The sequence below is a fragment of the Silene latifolia genome, chromosome 11, assembly GCF_048544455.1.
Source record: "Silene latifolia isolate original U9 population chromosome 11, ASM4854445v1, whole genome shotgun sequence".
NCBI classification, from domain to species: domain Eukaryota; kingdom Viridiplantae; phylum Streptophyta; class Magnoliopsida; order Caryophyllales; family Caryophyllaceae; genus Silene; species Silene latifolia.
The window spans coordinates 150,679,261-150,701,715 of NC_133536.1; positions in this window are offsets into that span (position 1 = coordinate 150,679,261).

Consider the following 22,455-nt stretch of genomic DNA (forward strand, 5'->3'; position numbering starts at 1 on the left):
TTAGTCGATCGAAATTGTTTCTGGTTGAGTTTGCTCGATCGAGTACTTTCTTTACTCGATCGAGTGTACTTTGCTACGGGTTGGGCTTTTTAGTCTAATTTTCCGTCATTAGGTTTAATCCTACCCCTAATTTCTTATAAATAGGAGTTAGGATGTCATTTGTATCATCTCCCTTTATCGGGAGACACTCTAATTCTCCCTTTTCTTCCCTTGTTACGTTACACTGTTACTTTGTTCTCTATTCCGGATCATTAATCCGGTATTAATTCTTCCTCTTATTTCTTTCTCTTATTTTCTTCTTTAATTATTGTTTATGTTTATTGTTATTCCTTTATTTCTTGTTCTCTATTTAATTATGATTAGCTAATTTCCCCTAGTATGTGAGGATTAGGGAAGCCGTGGTAGCAATGTTTTAACTCAGTATTAAATGATTAGACTGCGATAGGAATTGTATTAGGCAATTTAATTGTTATCCGGTCGAATGAGTGACATACAGGAGACCAATAATTCTAGTTAACCCCGACCTAGATCGAAAGATTGGAAGGGAAGACTTGCTTAATTACAATAGGGTATTGCAGTGAGGGCGAAAGTTAAGCTGTTTACACTCTAGGGCGGTTTAAGGACCGAAAGGTGACGACCATAGCTCTTCTTATCAATAGTCTAATCGCCTTAATATTCCTGATATAATAGATCTGATAGCTGCCACGGTGGACCGACTCTTAGCATACTTCTTTCTCTTACTGTTTATTCATTTCCCTTCCCTCAATCATTAGTATAGTTAAATCAATTCAAATCCCCCAGTTTCTGTGACACCCTGACAGACCAAATTAAACAGATAGATAGCAACTTAGCCTCCCTGTGGAGATCGACCCTACTTGCCGCTGACTTCGTTAGCAGTAATCTAGGTATTTTATTTTTGGTGTAGAAACGACCGCATCAGTTACGAATACTTCCGTTGAGGTCAATCCAAATTTCGAATAAATGTGCCCATGATCCAAATTCACATTAACTTCGGCACGGGGTAGCCGATGAAACCCTCATCAACATGAATTCGGTGGATAGACATTTATCACCCACTTCCCCTACGTAACAAGGTTTGTACCCCGGGGTGGCCGAGTGCACTCCCTCGCGAAATAGGTTTTCATGGTTTCTACTATTTGGTAAGGCTATATCTCAATTGATTATTTTAGCGAGAGATCATGTCAATTTATTATCTATCACGTTTTAAGTGAACTAAAGCGGTGAACTACGATAATTCTAATTGACACGGTTGATAAACTCGATTAAAAGATGATGCATGTTTTAGTTATGGCGATTTAGCGATGCATGCGACATATAAATAAAATGCAAAGCATAAAATAAATCCTAGTATGGCCTTCCTAAAATAGAAAATCTAATTAACTATTACATATTCGGAAACCAACTGCATTGGTCCCTTGAACTTCGGTTATGGCACGCATCTCGAGGTAACACCGTCTTTATGTATCGCCTTCTTGAGTGACACCGTCTTCAAAGAACTCCGGAATAATAAAATTACATAACAAATTACATAATTTCCTATTATACATTTGTAATTAAAATAAAATAAATCTATTAAATTACAAAACGGTGATACGAGATCACAATAAATTACAACCGAATCGATATTCCTATACATTTCGGGTAGTACCAATTAAAAACTAAGGCCATACTAAATTAAAATTACATAAAATAAAATTACATAAAATAAAATTATGACCATAAATAAAATGCAGCATTATAATATGTATGAACATGCCCAATTTTATGCTAAATCGCCTTTAAGGAGCCAATATCGTATATTAATCGGTTTTTACGGATTTGCGTGATTCAACCTTTTAAAATCACAATAAATTACATAAATTTATATTTATGCACAAGTTAATTACCCTAACCAACTTAAGACTCAAAATTAGTCTCCACTAACTATTTGACTATAATTAACTCATATTTCTTAAAATTGTTCATTAATGGACCCAAAATTACAATAAAATGCTATAAACTTCAAATAAATCACAAAAATTTCAAATAAATTCAAACAATTTGAAATTTAAACTTATGAACATTCTGGAAAAATACCATGACACTAATAATGTTCAAAAAAAAAAAAATAGGTTAAAATTTCGTAAAATTATCGGAAATACTATGTTGCGGTTTATCGGATTTATCAAATATTATCATAAAAATATGAGAAAAAGTATATTCATCAACTTTTCAATTTTATATCTGAAAAAGGTAATAAAATGCAACATGTGACGTTTTTCCTTAGTCATGAAGTATGTTTTAGCAATTATTCACTAATTAAGTCACTATGTATGCTATTTTTCATCAAAAATTCATAAATCATGCATAAAGACTTCATTATAGCCTATTATTTTACAAACATCTTGTAAAATTGCATGTGACAACATACTAAATTTCTATGACCAGATTCGAAATTTATCTCATATTAACCTATTTTTCATTTAAATTCGTTTTTTATCATGAAAAATCCATATTTCGAACATAAAAACTCCAAAACATCTGAAAATTGACAGGTCATCTAAAAATAATATATGTGAAAACATATCAAAAATCCACTGGAAAATTCAAAGTTTAGCTAATTTTAGTCCGAAAATGACATTTTAATCATAAAATCAAATTTTTAATGCCATTATTATATAAGATGAACAATAAAAATCCATAAATTAACCAAAATAACCTAAATACATTTTAGGATCAGTAACTTTAACATGCATAATTTATTTCGTGATATATCATAATAACACAAATTTACAAGTTTTATATGTCAATCGTATAACTCGGAAAAACTATAACCGATTTGCATGCAAACAACCAAGGCTCTGATACCACTTGTTGGAAATCTATATCTCCTTATTTAACATATTCATATATGTTTCCAATTAATTTAGTCATAAAATTAATTACAAATCGTATGCATGCAAACAATAAAAAGATAAGGAAGAAATCATCATCTTACATTGAAGATTTCGGATTATTGGGCACAAGTAAGATCTCCTTCTTACTTGTTCTTGAGCTTTCCTTATATGGATGAACAAAGTTCAAAGGTAGAATCTCACCCAAAGATGAATACCCAAGATAACCCCTTAATAGATTAATATTATGAGATCTAGAATAATAATAATCTTACTAAAAATTGACCCAAAATAATGTTTTTGTCTCTTGTAATTTCGGTCAAGAGTAGATGATATTGGAGGTTTTATTTCTCTAGTTTTTCTTAGAGAGTTATTGTGTTTTTTTTTTTTACTCTAAAAAAATCATGTAAAGTATGAATGAATAATAATAGAGAAAAACTCTCTATTTTGCTCTTAGAAAACCGGAAAATAGGGGGAAGAGAGAGCCCAATTCATGCACTTCTTTTCTTCCCAAGAGAAGGCTATGTTTGCATGGCTATCATTAGGTTTTATAATTATGTCTTCCACTTATAAATAATCAACACAATTTTATCCTTATGCTTCCTCCATTTCGGTACACACACATAAAATGGATGAGTCCACTTTATTTGTGATTTTGTCAATATGTCACATGTGACACATTACATGACATCTTATTTATAAAATGTATTTTTAATAATTAAAAATCAACATATTAATAAAATATGTCACTTATAAAAATTATCATAGCAATTCATAATTACTTGTACCAAAAGTGTTTCCGAATTATAAACTATAACATTCTGTACTTATAATAATTTATTCATTCCGTTTCAATTGTTTCCGTAAACAATAATTTCATCTAAGTATTAAAACAATTCGATCACTTAGACCGTATCTTATTTAATCAAATTACAATGAGACACGTAAATATCACCTCCAAAATCGTCCGTCAATTTTAAGTAATTTAAATAACCCGTATCGTCATACGATCAATTAAATATTCAATTAAGAGTGTTACCCTTTAGGTATGGCCTAAGGGGATCAACTGATCACCACCGTCGCACGATAGTAATGTCAAACTCTAGTCAGCCAATCATTACCGATATGTGTGGACCAGTTGACTGTAAAATATTACATCCCATATGTATTCTTAAAAATGAGACTTAAACATGTGATCATTATGATCGACAGTTGTGATCGCATTATTGTCGGAGGACACATATTCCAACAAGATTTTGGTGGAGAGTTAGGTAACGTTATGATAAAGGATAGAATTGGGAATAATGTTGAGGTAGATTTGTTGATGGATTGGATGTTCGTTATTTGGGATGATAACCAAAGGGAGGAAACGGATTGTTATATTAAGAAGTGATAGTAAGAGAATAGTCACATGAAGGATGTTGGTGTCATAGTATTGTCACTAGTGGTTGAGGATGATGTTATTTTAGGGAAGGTAGTTGTTCTAATGAGGTTGATTTTGTGGAGGTGATTAGTATGTTTGGTTGTGAGGGAGTTTAAGGTATGGATATATGAGGTATTCGCTGGTAGTTGGGTACAGATGATATGGCTACGTTCGTCGGGTGGTGATAATTGTGTGTAAGAGAAGATATTTTATGAAGGGCACCTGAGTTAAGTCCGGATAAGAGATATTCATTGTCAAGTGGTAACTTACGTGATCAGGATTGGCTACATAAATTCGCTTATGGGTCCATGAGGTGTGTAAAACTTTGTGTGAGGTCCTGGCCTCACGAGTAATAGTGTGGCGTGATAGTTACGAGTCGTTATATGTGTGTTCCGCGTCATATGTTATACTCATATGTGTATGTATGGTATCTGTAAGTAATGGTGTGAGATTCCGGCCTCAAGAGTCATGTTATGGATAATATTTATAAGGTTGGTATTTGTGATCCCGTCTCATATGCTGCGTTGTGATCTGGTAGAGCAGTTTTAATAAAGTCTTATGGTCAAGGAAGTTGTGTGAGTCAGTGTTATGAGATTGTAAAATTTGTGATGGCTATCGATGTGGTTTTGTGCACTGTGCACGGTAATCCGTGTGGTGATACGGGTATTTTCATGTTGTCACATATTGTTGTTTGTTTACTGTTGTGTGTTGTTAGTGACGGTGTTGGCATATCGAGTGTTGTTTTGTTTGTTAATGTTTCTTATCAGTTTCGGCTTTGGATTGGAGGTAGAGTAGGATATGAAAGAGAGTTGGGTATGGTTTTGTTGTTGTCATGATATAGTAATATTTTGTTAATGGGACTCAGTAGTTAGAGGTTGTTGGAGTACTTTTGATCTTGTTTTAGATGACGCATTGGTGGACATAGTTTTAGCAAGAGATTGTGGAGCATGTGTGGTATTGAACTGGAACTACATGTGGTTTAGCACCTTTTATTGGGACAGTGAGAACAGAGTTTTGGGACTTAGTATCATGTCAAGTCAAGGGTGAGTTTTGTGGTAATAAAAGAAGTGAACTTGAGAAGCTAATGTAAGTATGTGTAACACTTGAGGATTGTGAGATAAGATTGTGGAGGTGAGTGTATATGTATATAGAAGTATGTCGTGTTGTGGTAATGTAGAAGAGATGGAGTAGTGGTTATACTGAGGATTTTATGATATATGTTATGGGAGTACGGAATAATTAAGGCACGAGAACTGTTAAAGAAAGAGAGTCATGGTCATAGGAATGGTTGTAGGTGTTGAGGTTATAGTGGGTTATCGTTGTCATGCGGTAGTAATGAGGATTATGGGAGGTATAGCAAAGGACCTAGTATTAGTGAGTTACGAGGACGTAACATTTATCTTAAGAGGAGTAGGATGCGACAAGAGAGTTTGATGGTCATACAGGTTGCAATTTGAAGTTTGAGTGTTGGTATAGAATAAGGATGGATTTGTGTGATGGTCGATTTTATTACAGGTTATGGCAGTGCTCGTAGTAGTATGAGGTTAGGAGTGTGAGTAAACCTCGATAGTGTTAACAGATTATGTGATGATGTTTATGTGTGTGAGTAAACTTCGAGGACGAAATTCGTTTTAAGGGTGGTAGAATGTAACATTCCGTTTTGATGGTTGATCTTGTCCGGTGGATTGTCTCGGTAATTGAGGAGGTTAGTGAGCATTATGAACTAAGATAGAGTTGGCAACATTTAGGTTGTGGGTACCCAATAGTATTAGGGAGTTATTATTGGGAGGCTATGCTATAGTTGAGACGATATCGTAGGCCATGTTGTGGAAGGAAGAGTGGTTGGTGGAGTTAGTGTTAGGGGTCCATGTTTTATAGGTTGGGTTGGAACTTCGGGGACGAAGTTCTTTTTAAGGAGAGAAGACTGTAATACTATGGATTTCTTAGGCTTGTACTCGACTGAGTATAGCCTACTCGGTCGTGTAGTGTAGGTTGTGTAGTCTGTTTGGCTACTGCCGAGGAATACTCGGCCGAGTATGCGAATACTCGACCGAGTAGAGGATACTCGGTCGAGTATCCAGTCTGGCGAGTAATATTTCAGCGGTTTGATTCGGGAGTAATTAGGGATTATATATTCGATAATCAGTTTCTAAAACGTCATTTCCAAACCTAAACAAACCTACGACACTCTAATCACTCCCAAATCTCTCCTCTGTGTGTGTGGACATCCTAGCTATCGCATTCAATCTTTCATTCTTTTGCCGGTAAGTCTTTGTCCATGTTGTTGATGATTAATTCTAGGTTTGTCTTTATTCATGAATTGGGGGAAATGGGGTTTTGCAGTTAGTGATTGGAATTATATGATTGTTGTTGTAGGTGACGATGTGGTAATTGTTATGAATTTGTATGGTTGATTGCAGCGTAAGCGGATTGCGAAAAGGTAGGGTTTCCCTACTCAGTTCTGTTTAATTAATTCGAGATGTTGTGATTGTACTGTGTATAATTGTTGTTATCTGCTGATCATCGGAGGATGGGTGTTGTGGTGACGGTGTTGGTGTGGTTATTTTGTGACGGTTGTGGTGTTGTGACAGCTGTGATGCTGTGTGTGATTGTGGTGGAGTCACTTGCGGGAGTGGCTCCACACCCTAGTTCGCCCTCCGTGGAACCCGTCACGGGAGGGGATGTGTACATTAAGGGACAGGGATTGTTAGTCGCTCGTTGATGAGCTGGACTAGGTGGGGATGGGCTGCGGTCACCCACTGGCGGCAAGGATTACCTGTTGCGATGGGTAATCTGGCAGGGCTACACACTTCGGTGTGTAGTCGGTTACTGTGTGAGATCGGGAGACCGGGAAGGGAGGATGATCAACCGGTTATAATATTTGTTTGTCTTATCTTGATTGAACGGTACTGACCCCGTGTTGTTGTTTGTAAAACCTGCGGTGATCTATTCGGGGATGGTGAGCATATTGTGACAGGTAATGCAGATGTTAGCTATGGGACAGTCATGGGGAGTCCTCACGTCAAGTCTAGCTTCCGCTGTTATGAGTTTAGATGTCTTAGATTTCATTTGTTTTGAGACCTTGTACTTTTATTTTGAGTTGGTCTGAGATAATGTAATCGCTAACTCTTTATACTTTAATAGATGTGTTTGTGGATTGTTACTTTTGATATATACTTACCTCGGGTAACCGAGATGGTAACAGCCTTTCATGCTAGGGTAGTCCTTGGTAAGGTACCTTGGTATGAGGGGGTGTTACATTCGGTTAGCTCCCGGGTCCGGTACCACGGGTGTGTCCCAAGTACTTTGTTATAGACTGCGGTCCAGCTGTGGTGACGGTGATGGGATGTCATCACCGGGTTTTATATTAAGGAGACATGGAGTTTTTATTTGCATTGTTACATCATCATTTCACATCATAAGCATTTAGCATGTCACCTTCATATCATTTTAGTAGGCATTTGTATTATTGGAGCTAACCAATGCATTTTCAAATATCTATGGTGAACAATATGATGATTTTAATTCATATGGGGAGCAGTGGGTTGACGTATTGCATGTGCATATATACCTTGGAGGCTTAGGAGCGGTCTTCGCCTTAGTTGTCGCCATTTCTTGTTGTCTAGCTTTTTGACATTATTAAACTCCATTTTTATTCGATTGGGTTGTATAACTTGGGATTACTATTTGAATCCCCGAATATGTAAGCTTAACTTAGTTATCTTAACATTAAACTTATCTATGCTAAATTGCGTTAATTCATTTGTTCGCACTACAAATGTGGGACACCAAGTTACGTGACGCCTTCATGGGTTAGGATGGACTTGAGAAAGGCCTCCCGACTTCTAGGGGTGTTACATTAGCTGTCTTCTCCCCCTTCTACTCATGACTCAATATTGATTGTTAGTGAACATATTGGTGGGATTCTCCCGTTGGGAAATGTGTCCTCAACAATAGTGCGATCACATGATTTAAATATCATTATTAAATCTCATTTTAAGAATACATGTGGGATGTAATATTTTACAAGTCAACTGGTCCACACATATCGGCAATGATTGGCTGACTAGAGTTTGACATTACTGTCGTGCGGTGGTGGTGATCAGTTGATCCCCTTAGGTCATACCTATAGGGAAATACTCTTAATTGATTATTTAATTAATCGTATACCGATACGAGTTAATTAAATTGCTTAAAATTGACGGATAATTTTGTGAGTATAATTTACGTATCTCATTGTAAATATGATTAAATGAGACACGGTCTAAGTAATCGAATTGTTTTATTACTTAGATGAAATTATTGTTTACAGAAACAATTGAAACGGAATGAATAAATTATTATAAATACAGAATGTTGTAGTTTATAATTTGGAAACATTTTTGGTACAAGTAATTACGAATTACTAGTCGATTTTGTAAATGACATATTTTATGAGTATGTTGATTTTTAATATGTTAAAAATACATTACAAATTCACATGTCAAGTAACATGTCACATATGTCACACTTGACAAATGACAAAATAAAATGGACCTTCCATTTTATCTTGTATAAACCGAAAATTAGGAGTATTAGTGGAATAATTATGTTGATTATTTTAATAAGAGAAAACATAATTATTAACGTCTAATCTCTAGCCATGCCCACCTATGCTTTTGAGAAGAGCAAAAACAAATGTATTGGGCATCCTACCCAAGCCAATTTTCGGCCAACCATACAAGAAAAGAAAAAGAGCTTTTTTTTTCAATTCATTCATTCATCATTTTAACATATAATTTTCTAGTGTAAGAAAGTTGATATTCTCTACATCTTATGAGATTTCTAGAGAAATAAACCACAAAAATACTCCCTCTTGACCGAAATTTCAAGAGTGAAAATACAATTTATATTGTGTCAATTTTATAGTAAAACTAATATTATTACTAGATCTAAATAATATTGGTTATTAAGATGTATTCCTTGGGTATATGCTTTTGGGAGGGATTCTACATTTGAATCCTTGTTCTTCCATTTGGAGAGCTCAAGAACAAAAGAGAAGGAGATCTCTTTTGTGCCCATATAAACCGAAATACCCATTGTAAGAATATGATTTCTTCTCTATTTTGTTTATTTGTTTGCATGCATAAAATCCATATTTAATTTTATGACAAATTAATTTAGACATATATGAGTATGTTAGTATGTATAAAGATCTACATTTCCTTCAATCGGTATCATGAGCCACGGTTGTTTGCATGCAAATCGGTTAAAAGTTTTTCCGAGTTATAAGAATAAATAATAAAACTTGTAAAATTTGTGTTATTATGATATATCACGAAATTAATCCATGCATGTTAATATTTCTGGTCCTAAAATGTTTTAGGATATTTTGGTTAATTTTTTCGGATTTTTATTGTTCATAATTTACAATAATGGCATTTAAATGTGATTTTATGAGTAAAAATGTCATTTTTGGTCTAAAATTAGCTATACTTCGAATTTTCACTTGGTTTTTGGATATGTTGTCACATATACTATTTTGAGATAACCTATAAATTTTCATAATTTTTGGACTTGTTATGCTCGAAAAATAAATTTTTCATTATTAAATTCGGATTTAGGTGAAAAATAGGTTAATATGAGTTAAATTTCGAATCTGGTCATAGAAAATTAATATGTTGTCACATGAAATTTTACAAGATGTGTGTAAAATAATTGGCTATAAAGAAGTCTTTTTGCATGATTTATGGATTTTTGAAGAAAAATAGCATAAATAGTGACATTATTAGTGGAAAATTAATAAAACATAATCTATGACTTAGGAAAAACGTCTAATGTTGCATTTTATTATCTTTTTCAGATATAAAATTGAAAAGTTAGTGAAAATAATTTTTCCATGTTTTATGATTATTTTATTAAAAATCGCTAAACCGCAACATTGTTTTTCCGGGAAAATTTCGAAATTTTTAACCTAAGATTTTGAACATTATGAGTGTCATGGAATTTTTTCCAGAATGTTCATGAGTTTAAATTTCAAATTTTGAATTTATTTGAAATTTTGTGATTTATTTGAAGTTTAATAGCTTATTTTTGTAATTTTGGACCATTTATGAACAATTTTATAAAATATTGGTTAATTATGGTCAAATTATTAGTGAAGACTAAATTTTGAGTCCTAAAAGGTTAGGGTAATTAACTTATGCATAAATATGAGTTTATGTATTTTTGTGATTGTAAAATGTTGAAATCACGCAAATCCGTAAAAACCAAGTAATATACAATATTGGCAATTTAAAGGCGATTTAGCATAAAATTGAGCATGTTCACACATATTATAATGCTGCATTTTCTTTATGATTGTCATAATTTTAATTTATGTAATTTATTATGTAATTTTACTTAGTATGGCCTTAGATTTAATTGGTATTTCCCGAAATGTATGGGAATATCGATTCGGTTGTAATTTTATTGTGATCTCGTATCACCGTTTTGTAATTTAATAGATTTATTTTATTTTAGTTACAAATGTATAATAGGAAATTATGTAATTTATTATGTAATTTTATTCATTCCGGAGTTCCCAAAGACGGATTTCTTCAAGAATGGCGATACATAAAGACAGTGTTACCTCGAGATGCGTACCACAACCGAAGTTCAAGGGACCAATGGAGTTGGTTTCCGAATATGTAATAGTTAAATAATGTTTCTATTTTAGGAAAGGCTATACTAGGATTTATTTATTTTTTTATGCTTGTATTTTATTTTATGTCGCATGCATCGCTAAATCGCCATAACTAAACATGCATTGTCTTATCGAGTTTATCGACCGTGTCAATTATAATTATCGTAGTTCACCGCTTTAGTTCACTTAAAACGTGATAGATAATAAATTGACATGACCTCTCGCTAAAAATAAACAATTGAGACTTAGCCTTACCAGATAGTAGAAACCATGAAGTACCAGTTTCGCAAGGGAGTTGAGCCGGCTTTACCGTAAGACAAACCTTGTTACGTTGGTGAAGTGGGTGATAAATGTCTATCCACCGAATTCATGTTGATGAGGGTTTCATCGGCCACACCGTGCCCAAGTTAATATGGGTTTGGATCATGGACACATTTATTCGAAATTTGGATTGAACTCAACAAAAGTTTTTCGATAAGGGTTTCATCGGCCACACCGTCCCCTTGTTGAATGTGTTTTGGGCTATAGATAAATGTTAATGTAATATTATCGACCAAGAGTTCTAAAAGTAGAATCGATTAAAGCGTTAATCCACCGAGTTATATTGATAAGGGTTTCATCGGCCACACCGTGCCCAAGTTAATATGAATTTGGGTCTTGGAATCATTTATCATAGTTGGGTAGAGGTCACTATGTAAATGTTATACTTGTTTACAAGTATTAATAAAACGATAAATGTTATGTTTTCCACTATTCCGTTATCATATTGTTCTATTTCTTTACCACAATTCATATACGATATCATTTCGATTTTTGACTCAAATCTCTGTTAAAACATCATAACTAAAGACAAATATGAATTTGCTTCTAAAACCTCATATGAACCATTACTAAGGATCTCTTGTAAAGAGTATAGATTAAAGTTAGTCATTATCAAACAGGTTTTTGATTCTAGGCTAACACGTCTACTTACAATGGATTGTTTTTCATGCACTTAAATGAATTAAGTACCTTGAAGCGATAAATTGTTTTGGTAATTAGTTTTGTCCAGAATTCGTAATTGACCAAAATAACGCAACCACTTCAATGAAAGTTTTAAGACTAAAACGAACAAATGAAGAGTGATCTTCATGAATTCAATTTTGCTTCTCAAAGCAAAGACTCATTGAAATAAGTGGGAGCATTCTCTTAAACCGTTAAGATAAGGACGAGGTTCAAGAAGTAAAGATAATAATGGAATTGATACAAGATAATGTTAAAGGTAAAGTTGTTGAGAATGACGATACTAAACCTATCAATTCCGACCGATAAAGTTTCCATTGTCTTAAATGTTGGACACTAGAAAGGAAACTACCCCAAATTATTGAAGAATCAACAAATTAGTTGTGGGACATCTAATAGGATCTTCTTCTTTAAATGTTTATATGATTGGCATAAATTTTGCTAGTACCACTTCGTCAATATTAGAAACCGGTGGTGGTTTACATCGTTGTACTTGATACATAGAATGATTAGAATATGACGACTAGCATCAATGATGTCGAGAGATAGAGTCATTGTGTACTCAATCTAGTTTTCGGGTTTGGAGTTGTACTTAATTGTGACTATTAAGTACATAAACTCTAAATAAGAATACATACTTGTTAAGATACAAAAGAGGTTTCACTTTTGTGACCCTATACACCACGATTTGATATATGGCTAGCCCATTATCAAGGTGATTATATTCTAAACCAAACTAGAATGATATATCATGAAGATGATGCAAGACTCAAATTGGTAACCCAAGATTAAACCTTAAGATTTTGGAATGATGAACGCAAAGAGTTATCGAGTACTCTTGAAACCATTAGATTGTTAATAGTATATGCGTATCTTGTATTCAAAGCAAGATGTCTCGTGCCTTTTGGTTGAAAAGGAGATCGAGGTTGTAAATCATCGATCCAAAATAGGTTGATCATTTTCTTTTACCAACGATTTAAGTTGACGCTAATATGTTCACTTAATAAGGTAAATAGAGAAATCTTTGAAGAATTTCAAAGAGTTCAAGGAATTACGATTTAGTCGTGATGGGATTATCAAAGTGAAGACTTTGATATAAGCCAAAGCAAATGTGATATAGTATCACAAGTTAATCTCTCTTAACACACATTATGGGACAATGTGTGGTTGGATAAGAAATCAAACGCTATTCGATATGGTTTGGACTTCGATCAAGTTACTTTGAGTTACTTGATCCCTTGGGGATTTTATCATTTTGTCTAAATTATGTTCCACTAAATCATATGAGATATGAAATGGTAAGGGTACCATATTTGTAAGTTTTCACAAGAAACAAATGCTCATTTTTCCCTTTCTTTTCTCACGAGTACGACGGGTTTGCGGCTCGTGAAGCTGTCTTTCTAAAAATACAAGTTTATTTTAGAAGACAGAGTGGGAGAAATTATTCAAAAGCCACAAAGAATGCCACAGAGAATGTTTTGTCGCAAGAAACTGGTCTTTCTTGGCTACATGAGACGTTTTGTGTAAAATATTGTTTCTTTAAAACCTAGGAGGTTAAATTCGTCACTTATTAAAAATGATGAATTCATGCTACTTTTAAGAAAGTAAAGAGCTTATAACTTACAAAAGAAATTGTTTGATTCAAGTTGATTACTTCTAGAAAGTAATGAACATATGACTTACATAAGAGTGTTTAAGTCACAACTCAATACAAGGCTTAGAGCCATGAGAATCCGAAATAAAAGGCTTGATTAGTGACAAAGGGTGTTGCACTAATATTTCAAAGCAAGATTGGTTGCAAAGGGTTTTGCACTAATTGAAATGCTTAAGTCTATTTGGATCTTCTTAGGGATTGTGTTTCATTATGAGGTTATGAAATACATGGCGAGTGAATCTAAAACCCACTTCTTCAAGAGAAGGAATGTATTCAACACATGTCATGAGTTTATTAGATTCTTGCAATCCTAAGATAATGTGAAACTTAAGAGAGAATATTAAGTAGGACATCAATGAGTTGGAATCATTGTTTTGATCATGTGATAAAACTTTTCTCAATAAGTCGAGAAGTTGTGTTTATACATGAAGTTTAGTGGGAGTTACGGAAGTTTTAATTAGTCCGATATGTGGATGACATATTGATCATTGAGAATGATTTAAGACTTTTGGAGTATTATAATACATCTTGAATATCCGGATTTATGAAGATAAATCCACATGATATTAGCGTCGATGAAAGAAGTCCTATGTTGATAAGATTCATGACTAGTTCAATTAAATTGAACATATTTGATTGATTTCATTTGCTTCCGCTGCCGAATCAATTGAAAAGAAATGATGTATAACACTTCATATGCTTTGAGTATGATGAATTGTTTTCAAAAATCGAATTTAAGTAATCTTTACCAAGTAAGCTATAAAGATTACCTTTAAGTACTTGCAGAAGCATTAAGGAAGTAAAGCAAAGTGTTTATGATGCAATGTTGTGTAAGGGTGTTACACAAGTGACAATTGACAATTGAGATTGCGCATGGTTTCCGACAAAACCATAATCAAAACACATTAGGATGGTTAAAATACCATTGTGGCAATGTTAATTAAGAAGTAGATTTTCTAGAATCGTTCTAGACAATAAAGAACAATAAGAGATATTTATAACGGAAATTGAGTACACTTGCAATCATGAGATGTGCAAGAGGATGAGTCCCACACACTGTGAAAACAGTGGGAGCTATTCTTAGGCTAGAGAACCTATGTCTTGATTGGATCTCGACACGTACTCAGAAAGTTTTGTAATGCAAATGTATACATTACAAAAGGAAAACGAGTATGTAGTGAGGTTGAGTAAGGTATAAGAAGTTGATAAAACCTACTAACCAAAGCCTTCTCATAGGCTTAACATGATGAGTCATGTCATTTCAATTGAATTGAAATGAGTAACTACATACAAGATCAAATTAGATTATAAAACATGAAATAGTAATCAGGCATTGACTATTCATATGTGATAATCGCATTTGTCGTTCGAGTTTTACTTTAAAACTCTTTTATTATACTTTGTTACATCCAAACGGGTTGTAGAGACAATTGAACCCCGTTAAAGTGAACACGGATTAGCATTGTATTCGCCCATAGTCACTTGTATGAGGTGACGTCTCGAAGTGACTAGAGTGTGATGCGATTGATGGCAAGTTCAAGTGCCATAGAGTCATGTGAGATGACTAGTCGATCACATAGGCGGTCGTTAGGAACACTTTGTCGGGCAAATGACCGCTTATAGAGTTCTGGCAAATTTGTATAGCCTGGTCGTGGCGAGAGCTACTATAGTGTTCTAATGAGTCGATTCTTTTGACTAAAGACTATTCACCTAAGATGGCGCAGTTTCAGATTAACTTTGATTTGTGTTACTACGACCTTCGTAAATGGGGTCAAATGGGCATATTTTGGGTTATGATGGCTGTGGCTAGTCGAAGGGAATGAGTGCGATAGGAATTGTCCACCCCCTTGTCAGGGTTAAAACAATATCTCAGGGCCACTCGAGGAGTAATGAACTGGAAATGCGTGGCCACGCTCGGAAGGTATCTATGATAGATAAATCCGGTCAATCAGTTATTCTCCAGATCGAGGAAACCACTCTCGATATGATCACTTGCAAGTACGACCTGAAAGACACCTTGCATTGAGTGGGAGATAGTAATAGGACAAGAGAATTGGTGACGCACACTTGTCGAAGACAAGTGGGAGATTGTTGGGAAATGTGTCCTCAACAATAGTGCGATCACATGATTTAAATATCATTATTAAATCTCATTTTAAGAATACATGTGGGATGTAATATTTTACAAGTCAACTGGTCCACACATATCGGTAATGATTGGCTGACTAGAGTTTGACATTACTGTCGTGCGACGGTGGTGATCAGTTGATCCCCTTAGGTCATACCTATAGGGAAATACTCTTAATTGATTATTTAATTAATTGTATACCGATACGAGTTAATTAAATTGCTTAAAATTGACGGATAATTTTGTGAGTATAATTTACGTATCTCATTGTAAATATGATTAAATGAGACACGGTCTAAGTAATCGAATTGTTTTATTACTTAGATGAAATTATTGTTTACAGAAACAATTGAAACGGAATGAATAAATTATTATAAATACATAATGTTGTAGTTTATAATTTGGAAACATTTTTGGTACAAGTAATTACGAATTACTAGTCGATTTTGTAAATGACATATTTTATGAGTATGTTGATTTTTAATATGTTAAAAATACATTACAAATTCACATGTCAAGTAACATGTCACATATGTCACACTTGACAAATGACAAAATAAAATGGACCTTCCATTTTATCTTGTATAAACCGAAAATTAGGAGTATTAGTGGAATAATTATGTTGATTATTTTAATAAGAGAAAACATAATTATTAAAGTCTAATCTCTAGCCATGCCCACCTATGCTTTTGAGAATAGCAAAAACAAATGTATTGGGCATCCTACCCAAGCCAATTTTCGGCCAACCATACAAGAAAAGAAAAAGAGCTTTTTCTTTTCAATTCATTCATTCATCATTTTAACATATAATTTTCTAGTGTAAGAAAGTTGATATTCTCTACATCTTATGAGATTTCTAGAGAAATAAACCACAAAAATACTCCCTCTTGACCGAAATTTCAAGAGTGAAAATACAATTTATATTGTGTCAATTTTATAGTAAAACTAATATTATTACTAGATCTAAATAATATTGGTTATTAAGATGTATTCTTTGGGTATATGCTTTTGGGAGGGATTCTACATTTGAATCCTTGTTCTTCCATTTGGAGAGCTCAAGAACAAAAGAGAAGGAGATCTCTTTTGTGCCCATATAAACCGAAATACCCATTGTAAGAATATGATTTCTTCTCTATTTTGTTTATTTGTTTGCATGCATAAAATCCATATTTAATTTTATGACAAATTAATTTAGACATATATGAGTATGTTAGTATGTATAAAGATCTACATTTCCTTCATCCCCCCCCCCCGGTTGTTTCCCTCGACGGGTGTTCCACGTCACCAAATCATGCATGTCAAGTCTTTACTTTCTTATTTATTCGCATTCAATCAATCTCAAATATGACAAATAGACGAGTAATAGATAGGACACTTTAACCCATGCTTAAATATCATCTTGGTAGAATTTTACCAAAACAGTTTGGCGCCCAACGTGGGGCATAATGGTCGTCATATATAGTCAGTGTATATAAAAAAGAACCAAGTTAGGAAACAAACAAATTTCACCAGTTAGTCTAGGAACCATAGAAAAATCCGAGGGAAATCACCAGTAGGCAGCACCAACAAGATCTGTTGATGTATCATCAGGTGGTCAAACTCCACCACCGGGGCTCCTCCTAAGGGTTAATCACTGCAACCCACCAAGGCACCTAGTATGGTCATTTATGTAATACTACGGTTTTCTATATCTATGGGTACTCTATCGAGTGGGACTTACTCTGTCGAGTAAGTATCTTTTTTACGCAAAACAGTAGCTGACCTGATGGGTACTCGATCGAGTAAGTGTGACACTCGATCGAGTAAGGGGCACTCGATCGAGTAAGTGTGTCTTACGGGATTATTTAGCCGGTTTTTGTTAATAATGCGAGATTAATATAAAAAGGATTCCGTCACTTTGCTTAATCACCTTTAAGATTCTAAAACCTTTCAAGAGAAGAACAAGAGTTACGTAGATCGCATCTCTCGCATTATTAGCAAATCCCAAAGCTAGGATCGTCGGATTGTATTGTTCGTTATATCGTTGTGATCGTCGCGTCAAGGGTAAGCTTCTTGTATAATTTTTATAATGATTTAATAAGCTTGCTTAAAACCCTAATTGGGTAGAATTGGGGGATTTGGGTGTATTATGATGAGTAGTTGGTAATTGTATGATTATGTGCTATAGGAGGAGGATTCGTAGAGGAAAAGTTCTGATTAGCTCCTGTGACGGTCTCGTGTGATTGCTATTCTAGGTAGGGTTTCCCTACTCAGTATTGATTACATAATGTGTTGGTGGTTGTTTGTTGTTGTTGTATATCATATTGGAATTGGATTTGAAATTGGTGATTGTTGATAGTATAATGTGATTATTGTATATCGTCTGTGGTTTGCGAGGTGCGTCCTCGGCTGAGTGGAGTCACTTGCGGGAGTGGCTTCACGCCCTTAATTCGCCTTCTGTTGAACCCGCCACAGAAGGGATGTGCACATTTAGGAACTTGGGTTTATCGCTCAGATGAGATGAGCGGGGCATAGGTGGGAACGGCTGCGGTCCCCCACTGGCGGTTTGGAATACTTCTTGCAATGAGTATTCTGGCAGGACTACACACTTTAGTGTGTAGTCAGGTGTGTGGTGATGTGACGGATTTTGGTTGATTGGATTGGATTGTAATGTTGTTTTATTGCAGCTGTTTGTTTTGTGTAATCAGTACTGACCCTGTTTAATTATTTTAAAAACTGTGGTGATCCATTCGGGGATGATGAGCAGTTATTGAGCATGTATGAGTTGATGCGCATGGGATAGCTGGGTTGAGTCATCACGAGCTATTTAGGAGTCTTTCGCTGTGTCAAAACATTCTTTTATATTGTTTTAGTTAGTTTGACAGTTTTTGAGGAACATTTGTATTTTACTTTATCTGTTTTGGGATTTGAACTTGTATCGCTTTAAACTTATTTATTAAAGTATGTTTCTTTATGGTCTATTTGATATTCATTGCCTCGGGTAACCGAGATGGTAGAATTCTGATGCCTTAAGTGGTCTTGGTAAGGCACTTGGAATATGGGGATGTTACAAAGTGGTATCAGAGTGACGATTTTGGAACCTATAACTAATGAACCCAATGACCTTAGGGAGTCAAAATAAAATGAACCCGGGTAGGAGTTGTTAGGAGCTAATGCAAAGACTTGGGAGATGTCCTAAAGTCCCGAGCTCGCCCTATAACTTTGAACCGGCCACAATGGGGTGTGTCATGGGAACGTTATGTCTTTGTCTAAGTATGTTGCATGTTTATATAGAATGTGAATTGGTGGATGAATGCATGTGGAGGATAGGAGATGTGTGGTGAAACATGATGATGATATGAGTACATATGTTGTTGATTGAGTAGCGAGATTGTATGATGAATGATTTATAACGTGGCATTGTTAGAAACATGTGGAGTAAGATGTTGTTTGTGATATATATATATATATATATATATATATATATATATATATGTATATATATATCTGTGTGTGTGTGTGTGTGTGTGTGTGTGTGTGTGTGTGTGTGTGTGTGTGTGTGTGTGTGTGTGTGTGTGTGTGTGTGTGTGTGTGTGTGTGTTTAGGTGATTTTTACCAAATTGGTTGTTTGAGGTCAATGTGGTCTTACTCGTTAGTTATTCGATTAATCTTTTGTATGATGATACTTAAATAAGGAAATAATGCTCGTAATGTAAATTGACACGTAAGATTTGGTGACGCTGAAAACCCAATGTGGGAACAACCGCGGGAGGGACGGTACCCTGCCAAATATTGCACTAGCTTTGAATAAGAGGATGATTACAATTGAGACGGAATGTAAATCTTGCTAGCATGTAGTATTGTGTATGTGTGATCTTGAATAAATATATCCCCTTCTCTGATTGCTTCCTTGGCTATTTATAGGGTAAGAACCCTAGATGTATCCTACCTTGATTATGGTAAGGGAATATAACTTCCATAATAACTCTTTCCATGTTTGGGCCGTCTCCCTCAATTCTCCCTAATCTCCCTTAGATCTCCCTGACTTCTCTTTCTTAAACTCAGACGCTTCCTTCAATGGGCTTTGGCCTTCTTTTCACGCGCGTTCTGGCCCATTCCCCCTTCCTGGTGCTTACCTCAACCGTGGGCTCCCATTCTCCTATCCCTTCTCTTATGGTCCACTACTTATTAAGTGGGCCTTTCTTATTACGTGATTTTTAGCCCAAACAGTTTGCCCCAAATTTCTTGTGAAGTACGCTTCGAGGTGTCGAACAAGGAATTTACGTAGCTGATTATTAAAAACCTTAAGCCGTCATTTTTGCTTCTTTTCATGCAAGCTCATCATCACTGCCGCCCAACTCCTAATTTCTCGCACCCTACTCCCTCTCTCTTCCTTTATAACCCCAACCTTCTTTCTTTACTTCATTAACCACAAAAATCATTTCACAAAAACTCTCTCTCTCTCCTCTCAAATCCCTAACCTTTCTTCCCTCTTTTCCTGCCGGCTTCACTATTCCATCCCCGTCGTCTCCAGCTATTTTCCCTTCCTTTTCCTTCTTAATTCCCATTTTCTCTTTCTCCACCATGGGAAAAACCTAACACTCATCATCGACTTCCACACCCTCTGATCGCAACCCTGACCCGGTCTTTCCTTCCCGGGGACTCTTCACTCACCCCCATGACTGTGACTCTGCCCTGACCCATGCTGACATCCCTTTGATCAAGGATTTACTTGGTCTTGGTGATGGGGTGGATGTCGCCATTCCTGAGCCCGGCCAAAAAGTTGATGCCATCCGTCCAGGGTGGGTTTGCTTTTATTTATATCCATTTAGATATGGTCTTCGCTTCCCTTTTCCTAAACTCGTTCAAGACTTCATTTTTACAAATAATTTTACCATGGCACAAGTTTCTGCCACTGTCTAGAAGGTTCTTCTCTATTCCTTGCCCGCTTGTCAAAACACTGGCAACCCCATCTCTCTGGGCGACTTGGCCCATATGTATGATATCAGGTCCCTGGGTAGGGGCCAATTCTCGTTCCGGAGCTCTGGAGAGGCTCCTTTTAGGCTTGTGTCAAAATCTCGGGATGAGAAATGGTTCGAGGACTTCTTCTTTGTGAGAAAGGCTTCTATCCAGCCGCCTGCCAATTACATCTTCGAGCAATGGGTCATAACTTCGAGTAAGTAGCCTCACTGTCATCTGATTTGTTTATCTTGCTGCTTACTAGCTTACTTCATTGTCCTCTTGCAGGTCCCTGCTACCTGACCCGTATTGGTGCCCAGATCCCTGCCCGCAACTAGTTATTCTGCATTCCTCAGTTAGAGAGGAAGTTTCCTGACCTGCTTCCCGGATTTTCTCCTGCTTCTTCCTCCAACCCCCTTCAATCGTCTCACAACATGTCTTCCGGTAAGCTTTCTATAGTCGTTTCAGTTTGCATGCAACCTTACTGACAGCTCAATTTTCCTGACGCCTGAAATGATGTTTGCTTGCAGGTTCAAAAGTTGACCCTTTGGAAGCTATCCTCCAGAGCGCAAAAAGAAAGAGATCCGCTGCCAGCCCTGATGTGGCATCTGCCTCCAAGAGGAGTGCTCCTGATGCCTCTTTTCAAACTCCTCCTACTCACTCCAGCTCTGCTAGGCCTGAACCCTTGGAGGTCGACCCGATGTCTCGTCATCCCCCTACTCCTCTTACCAGTCCTCATACTTCAGCTAGCGGAGGCATCATTGCTCACTTCCCAGAGGGTTTTGGAAACGTTGATAAGGTGCCATACTGGCCATAAATCGACCAGCTGCTTTTTCCTCCTCTAAAAGAGGCCTTCTCAGAATTTTCTCCAGAGGAAATGGCTGAGAATGATGTGCACAACGCTTTCATGGTGAGTGATCTTCGTCTTCCACCTGTTCTAAATTTTTACCTTTAATTCCTTGCTAACTTTTAATTTTTCTTGCCCCAGACCCTCCAGTCTGCTCTTTATAACAGGAAGATGATTAACATAGTGCAAACCACCAGCCGAGCCACTAGCGCCAAAAACAGGGAGCTGACTGCGTCTAATGCTGATTTAGAGAAGCAGCGTGGTGATTTGAGGGGGAAGGTAGCTGAGCTAAAAGCGGATCTGGCTGGCGCAAAGAGGAAGCTGAAGGAGGGAGCTGATCAGTTGGCTCGTACTCAAGAGGTTTGCACCACGTTCTCTGACTCCATGAAGCGTTCTGAGGAGAGGATCAGTGAGTTGATAACCCTGGCCACAAATATTATTGCTTATGCCACCTGGCAGGGAAAGATCAGCGGGATGCGTGGTGCCCTTGAGGAGGCTCCAACTCAGCAAGCCATAGAAGAGGAGGAGAGGCAGCAAGAGATGCTCTACCCTGCTCAACCTGATCTGAGTGCGCTGATGGCTGAGGTTGGAGAGGTGAATTCTCCCGCGCTGGCTGAGCAGGCTGCTGCTGGAGATGCTGGGTTGCCCCAGGATGCTGCTGACGGAGCTCAGGAAGCTATGGCAACTGAGGGTGTGCAAGCTGGTCTGGTACCTGAAACAGATGGTCAGCAGGCAGAGGAGATGCCAGATGTGGAGGTCATTAATGTGACCAATAATTAAGATACTTTTTTTTATCAATGAACTTTTGGTAGTCTGGCCCTGTGGTGGCAGACTTGTAATATTTTAAACTTTTTCTGGTAGCTCGTCATGGTGGCATTTAAACTCTGGGGCCGTTCTTTTGGCCA